General features: G+C 34.9%; 1 long non-coding RNA gene across 1 annotated transcript; it reads right to left on the bottom strand.

The window, feature by feature from the left end:
• On the bottom strand, nt 1–727 carry LOC138912806 (uncharacterized). Its single transcript, XR_011418361.1, has 3 exons — nt 589–727; nt 107–155; nt 1–33 (listed from the first exon to the last, which is right to left on the bottom strand). It is a non-coding gene; the product is annotated as an uncharacterized lncRNA (long non-coding RNA).
• Between the last annotated feature and the right edge of the window lie 6,736 nt (nt 728–7,463).

Raw genomic sequence — 7,463 nt, 5'->3', positions numbered from 1 at the left:
CTACGTTAGATCCTAAAAGGTGAACATATTCAACTGAAATGAGAAAAAGAAAAAGAAAAACGAATTAATGAAATGAAATAATAAATACTAAAGTAAATTAACTTGCCTTTTGTTTTGTTTAATATATTATTTCCTTGAGGAATTTTTATATCCTTCTGAAATAAATAAGTAATATGTTATCCCTAATTCATATAAAAGTGGTTGCGGTTCAACAACTCGCTACACTCTAATAGACATATTTTCCCCCATCAGAGTCTATACCACTCAAGTCTAGTTCCTATTGTTTTTGGTAGAAGTGGATAGTAAAATAATTCTTCATCAATTTCTACACAGTTTATTTGAATCTTATACATATCTAGATGAGAATGTTTTTTAACCTTTTTGAAACGTAATGACACTGGATTCTTAAAGTGAAAAGGTCCTTATAACCGAGTTTATAATATCTATCGAAACCTCTGTTTCCTGTTACAATAGTTCCGCCCTCTCTATTTTCCCTTTCAAGCAAGTCTGATTTAAACTTCTCTAACAATTTTTTTTTTCTACACTACGCTTCTCTGTTTTATTTAAAATTTTTGACTCTTCACTTACATTATCATTATTACCATCTTCTTCATTTAGTGGCGTAAATGATTGTTTGGAGGGTGACGACAAATCATCGTACTCATCATAGATTTGGAAATTAGCTGGTGGGGGTGTTGATGATGATGATTCTTCTGTTGCTTCTGTTGATGATGCTTCTGTTGATGATGATGCTTCTGTTGTTGTTGTTTCTGTTGTTGTTGTTTCTGTTGTTGTTGTTTCTGTTGTTGTTGTTTCTGTTGTTGTTGTTTCTGAAATTTAATATCATAACAAAAGTTAACAAAAATCGAAAAAGGAAAAAAAGTAATTTGTGATTATTATTTATATTGGTATTTACCTTGTGGTGCTTCGTCGTCTTCATCTTTTTTTTAGTTTCCTCTCTTCTGTAATATAGCTTGCCATTGTTGTTTCTTCTGAAATTAAATATCATAACAAAGTTAACAAATCAAAAAAAAAAAAAAATTTATTGTTTATTGTTATTATTGTTTTGATGTTCTTACCTTGTGAGGTTTTTAGTTTACTCTCTAACTCATCAATGTTATTTATATTCGCTAGTGAAATGTTCTTAAATATATACAATTTCAGCTGAATATTCGAAACATCATTGTTAGGGAGTAAAATTTGAATAATTGTGGTATTCATTGTCTCGTTGTAAGTCGTTAGATGTGTAGTGGGTATTACACCCATTTCCACTACTCCTAATACACAAACTGTGATAGAATAAGTTGCACTCCGAATAGTTTGTAGTTTAAGTTTATGATCTTTATTTTATAGAACCGGCTTCTTCCACAGCTAAACACAAAGTGAATCGCACAGTCCACGTTCTCTCTTCCGCCCGCTCCTTCGTGAGAGCGGGACGGATATATGTATACAATTTATCTCTTAAGCTAAAGTAAAAGCTAGAAAGGGATGACCATATTACATTTGCAGTTTACAGTTATAATTACAGTTAACTTTATCGTTTAATTTAAAGTACAGTGAGTCTAAAAGGGAGTGTATGTGTGTGGGTATGTATATGGGTGTGTGTGTGGTTGTGTATGGGTGTGTGTGTGGTTGTCCTACCACAACTCGGCCATCCTGACCGAATGATCTCCTGATCACCGTGAAAAATTACAATAGTTTTATGACTGTACAATTATAGGTTATAACCTGTTTTTTTTTTTTTTTTTTTTTTTAGAATTTTTAGCTTAAATATACTTTACAATGGGTATATTTTTTCTTATTCAAATACGCATTCTTATCATTTTTTATTTTTTCCTATCCAATGCTTAATGTTTTTAATGCCCAAACTCCTTGGTAGGGGTTGCGTGATACCTGGAATCCCTTCAATGATGTTCTCTAGAAGCTCTTCTTTGTCGATGTTTATGTCGTTCGCCATCATGATTTTTTCATCGAAGTATGAAGCGAACTTTTCCCCGGCACGCCACTGACGACTTTGGAACGCGTTCCTTAACTCTCCTTTTGTCATTTTGGCTCCAAAGGTCAAGATCAGCTGTTCACACAGGCGATCGGTCGGCTCCAGAATCCGGGTGGCGTTTGCGTGCAGCCAGATTTGAGCCTTTCCTTTGAGTTTGGCAATTAGGAGCATTCGCACACCAAAGGTATCCAAGTTGTACACTTGCGCTATGTTTTGTAGTTGTGTTACCCAGTTACGGGCGCACAAATTGCCGTCGTAGTCCATTGTGACTTCTTTTGCCAATGCGATCGAAGTTGTTGGAGATTCCAGCAGTTTGTTTACATTTGGGACTTGGCGTTGTTCATCACTGTTTCCAATCTCCTTTCCAGCACTGGATTTATCGATATCGATGCCCCTGTTGGTGTTAGCCTCGTTGCTGTTAAGGTTAACAGTGGTGCTGTAAGCGCAATCGTTAGGGTTGCCGGACTTCTTAAAGCTGTTGTCGATGACGTCATGATATATATGTTGTGCAAGATTGGTTTTGTTCCTGGTGACGTCAGCGATCTCCGATTGAATGCGTTGTAACACGGTTTTATTTGCCTCGATCTCGTCTCGTATTTTCTGCAACATGGCCCTTTCGACGTCCACAAGAGAAAGCTGCTCCATGCGGATGCCGTCAACTGGTGACGTCACTGGATCAGGGCCGATTAAAGCCTCCAATGCGTGTGCGCTTCCCAATTGCTGCTCCATGGGCAAAGATGCGGCTCCGTCTGTCTCGGCATCTGGCGGCTGCTCATCCTGAATTGTTGGTTTATTTGGTGGATTACCACGTGTCTCCGGTGAGACGGTTTGCAGACGCGCCAACAATTCCGCTTTTGGGCCCGAGGTTTGTAGCCCAAGCGCACTCAACCAGGTCTTTAATTGAACGACCGTAAACTGATTTAAATCGGTGTCAGGCATTGTGAGTAAGAACCACTTCTGATATTGTGATAGAATAAGTTGCACTCCGAATAGTTTGTAGTTTAAGTTTATGATCTTTATTTTATAGAACCGGCTTCTTCCACAGCTAAACACAAAGTGAATCGCACAGTCCACGTTCTCTCTTCCGCCCGCTCCTTCGTGAGAGCGGGACGGATATATGTATACAATTTATCTCTTAAGCTAAAGTAAAAGCTAGAAAGGGATGACCATATTACATTTGCAGTTTACAGTTATAATTACAGTTAACTTTATCGTTTAATTTAAAGTACAGTGAGTCTAAAAGAGAGTGTATGTGTGTGGGTATGTGTATGGGTGTGTGTGTGGTTGTGTATGGGTGTGTGTGTGGTTGTCCTACCACAAAACTATTATCAAAAATAGTTTTATTATTTTATTACTTTCCATTTTCACACACACACAATTATTAATCAAGTTTGAGTTTTACATTTTTATATTTTTCACTTTTATACGAGCAATTCGAGCTGCAATTTTTCATAAATATGCTGGCGAACCAGTCCAACAAACAGAAACAATATATACAAACCTTGAGTAAACATTCTTATAGCCCTCCACACGCCCTCCACAGAAAGCAGAACATTCTTATCGCCCTCCACAGAAAGCAGAACATTCTATCAGACTTTGCGTGTGCGTATGTGGAAACTATTTTTGACTTTGTATACGTAGGGTGCGGCCTTTCGATGCGGGCGATTGTGTCTGGAAACTATTTTTGATGATGTGTACGTACATGAGCATGCGAGTCTGAACATAATTATAGAAACCACTTGTATTGTATGATCTTCGAAGTCTTTGCGTGTGCGTATGTGGAAACTATTTTGACTTTGTATACGTAGGGTGGTGGGGGATTTTGGCTGGAGACTATTTTTGAACTTGTACATAAGCTGTTACATGAGCATGCCGGTCTGAACATATTTATTTTTCTGTTGCTGAGTTGATTAGTATATGGAGTATATATTCTTTTATTTTCATTGCGAATAAGAGTTGCTCTATAAAATATTATCTTTAGATTCCCAGCTATCATATTTTTTTGAAAACCCCAACCAACGTACACGGACTTTATTCCCGTCTCTCTTTATTATTTTTTTTCAGTTCTTCTTTGTAAAATCCACCTTGTATTGGAGTACCTTCAAAGTCTTCCAACAAGTATGTGGTAGGGTATGTGTTTTTACCACTTATTATTTTAAAAATTTCTGTAGTCCAATTCGGTGTATACCCCTTTTTAAACACATGTTTATATTTACTGATGCGTACATAATCTCCATTACGCAATTTCCCCACACTAAACATTTTGAGATGATTGTAGGCTGTTTTCAAAATGTGTTTTTCATTGGAAGAATTGACGTCAATTGGGGCGACCCTAATTGTTCTATGTGGTCTTTTGTTGTATATATCAATTAATTTTTAATACATATCAACCCACTTGTATGCTCCGCTAAAACTAAATTCACGCCACATAAGTTCCTTCAAACTTCTGTTGAAGCGTTCCACAATTGAAGCTTTTACAATTGAATAGGTAGAATAATGGTTTATTCCATATTGTTTCATTAACGCGTTAAATTGTTTGTTAAAAATTCAGTTCCATCATCCTTTTGAATTTCTTTAACAATACCCAATTTATCACTCATATTTTTTGGTACTAGAACTTTCTTACTATTGGAGTTGCAGTACCTTCTATTTCAACTGTCTGTGATTTTAAAACTGATTTCGGTTGAGTAACATATTTATAAACATAGCTCTCAATACTATTAATCTTTGTTAACATATTGGATAGGATTTTATCAACATTATCAACCCTCCCATTATTAACTTGAACTAAATTTTCCAAAGAAGTTATTTTAGTAAGTCTTCGATTAAGGGATGTATTTATTTTCGTATTAAGGTCTTTCTTTAACGTCTCCAAGTTTTCATCGACATATTTTTTCGTCGTTGCATCCGAATAATCTACTGGGTTCCCACAATTTTTAATTCGTTTCTGTTGGGTATTCAGGTTTTCGTCGCCATCAATGTACAACCCCACAACAGATTTAATATCCCTTTTTAAAATATCTGTGTGCTCTTTTTCGTCTGAAAAGTGACCAAACTTGTCGACGGACATTTTCTTTATAAGGTAATTTAAAGTTTGTGAACCTTATTTATTCAATTAGTATATAATTTTAGCCTCTCGCAGTTCTTCTATTATAGACATGATCTCGTTATTGTGATTAGTGTTGCCAGCGGCCTTTAAAGCTATTAAAAGCTGCAATCTTTCAACTAATTCATTGACGTCATCCCAATAAATATAATTGGGTTTTGCTCTTTGTAGGGACATGTATCCAAATCCCTTTTTATTTGTTTTTTTTTTTGTTTTGATTGAATTGGGGTGGATATAGCTGAAGGAAGTATATTTTCATTGCTCATGAACTTTTTAATAATGTTTGTATACTTGTATCCTCTAGTTCCTTTTATTCGCTTATTTGGATCAAAATCTATTCTATGTGCACTTGTCTCAGTAATGATATCTTTATAATTTTTCAAGTCTGTGGCACTGAATTGTGTAGGTTTATTATGAACAATCAGAGAATAAAGCAAAGGAGTCAAATCCCACGTGCTTCCACTTGATAATTGAATTTTATTATGACTTATATGTAATTCACCATTCCCCAAATTTAAGGATTTGGGGGTTGATGAACTTTTTCTAGGTCCATAAGCATTGTCCAGAACTTTATTTCTCGATAGACTGCTAATATTAAAATCATAGTCTGCATGAATTAGACTGCTAGCATCTGCTTCTTTTTCTAGCTGTGTTTCTAAAGGTGTTTCTAGCGGCGTTTCCGGCTCTGATCCCAATTCAATATGTGACTGTGAAAAAAATTTATCATCTGAGTCACTAGTAACATCATCATTATAAATTTTTGTTTCTTCATTTCGGCTATTATTATCATCATAATCGTAATCATGATCATCATCGTCAAGCTTTTTACTGGGGGTTTCATTTTTAAATATTTCACTTTTTTGCTTTAGAACCGTTGATTTATCTTCGTTTGTATTCATAAACTTTCGTTTTTTATTTTCACTAACTAGTTCGTTTAAGGGATCTGTTATTGGCTTAAAAGTTTCTTCCAACTCGTAAGCATTTTGTGATTTAAAATGTTTTAGATCATTAAACTTTTTCTTTAATATATTTCTCATTTTAGTAAGCTGACTTAAAATAAATTGACTCATTTTGGGTACTTTCAAAACTTTCACCACCGTCAGCACAAAAGATGTAATACCAGTTTATGAACTATACTTTACAGGGTTACATTTCATACTAATGAAAGTTATAAAATATATATATTATTTATATGATTTTATTTTTGGCTGAAAAAGAATCATTTTACATTGTTTAAATTTCCTCTTCAAATAAAAGAATTTAATGTGGGTGTGTGTGCATGTTTTATTGAATATAAAAAATGATTATGTACAAATGTTATAAATATTACAAAGTGATAAGTGGATTAAACAATTGTATTTAACTCTAGTTGCAGGGAATCATTGCTTCTTTTTATAACTCGATATTCCTTGTCCTTGAGCAACTCCATAATGGTGTCCAGCTCACTTTCTGATGGAATTGGTTGATTCATGATGTTGTTGTTGGTATGAAGTTTGTCCTTGAAGAAGGTGGTTTAAGTGAGAAGCAAGCTGATCGACTTGACAAGTTAATGTTAAAGTTCTGACTGTAAAGACTAAACGATTTCCGAGCTCATTTTATACCAGTTCTCAGACCAAGATTTCCATAGCAACAGGTTGTTGTTTTTCCACCCTTGTTGTTTTCCACCCTTGATGTTTAAAAGTCGTTAAATCAGTTACTTTATGCAACAGGCTGTTGTTTTTCCACCCTTGTTGTTTTCCACCCTTGTTGTTTAAAAGTCGTTAAATCAGTTACTTTATTTGAATGAAAGCAGGAATTCAATGCACAGGTGTCCACAATTGTATGTTCCAAAACGTTGTACCTGTTCATAGTTATATTTGATTTTATCCCCTAAGTATTTCACAACTTCTTTTGGTGGTTGTAAATTTCCAAAACTATCAAAATAGAATATGCTGTTTTTGTTTTTGTGGTAAGCTACCCAATGTGTACCCCTTGATTTTGAGTCACCCAAGTTAATCACTCCACTCTCATTATTTTTAGGTGTTTTAGGGAGAGAGTCTCTCATAAACACTCCCCTAAAATGCGGTATATTTCTTTGAGCAAATTCCATTATATCTATGTTTGATAATGCTCTTTTGGGTAGCTGACCAATTAGTTTTTTTGTTTCTTCATTCTCCCACCACGACTGTTGTATGGTTTTAGGTATAAGCCGTAACCATTTTTATGGGGTTTTAAGTATAGACCTTCACCCACGGAAACTTCTTCCATCTTTCGGTTGTGTCTTTTATTTTCTTCTAGCTGTTGCTAAGCAATTTTTGCGTTTGTTATTAATTTTGCTACACTAGAAGTTCCTGAAGCTAAACTACCTATAGCACTTAATGC

This window comes from Drosophila takahashii, chromosome 2R, assembly GCF_030179915.1.
Source record: "Drosophila takahashii strain IR98-3 E-12201 chromosome 2R, DtakHiC1v2, whole genome shotgun sequence".
Classification (NCBI taxonomy): Eukaryota; Metazoa; Arthropoda; class Insecta; order Diptera; family Drosophilidae; genus Drosophila; species Drosophila takahashii.
Note: the sequence above shows the minus strand (reverse complement) of the source record. Positions and strands in the feature narration are given on the sequence as shown.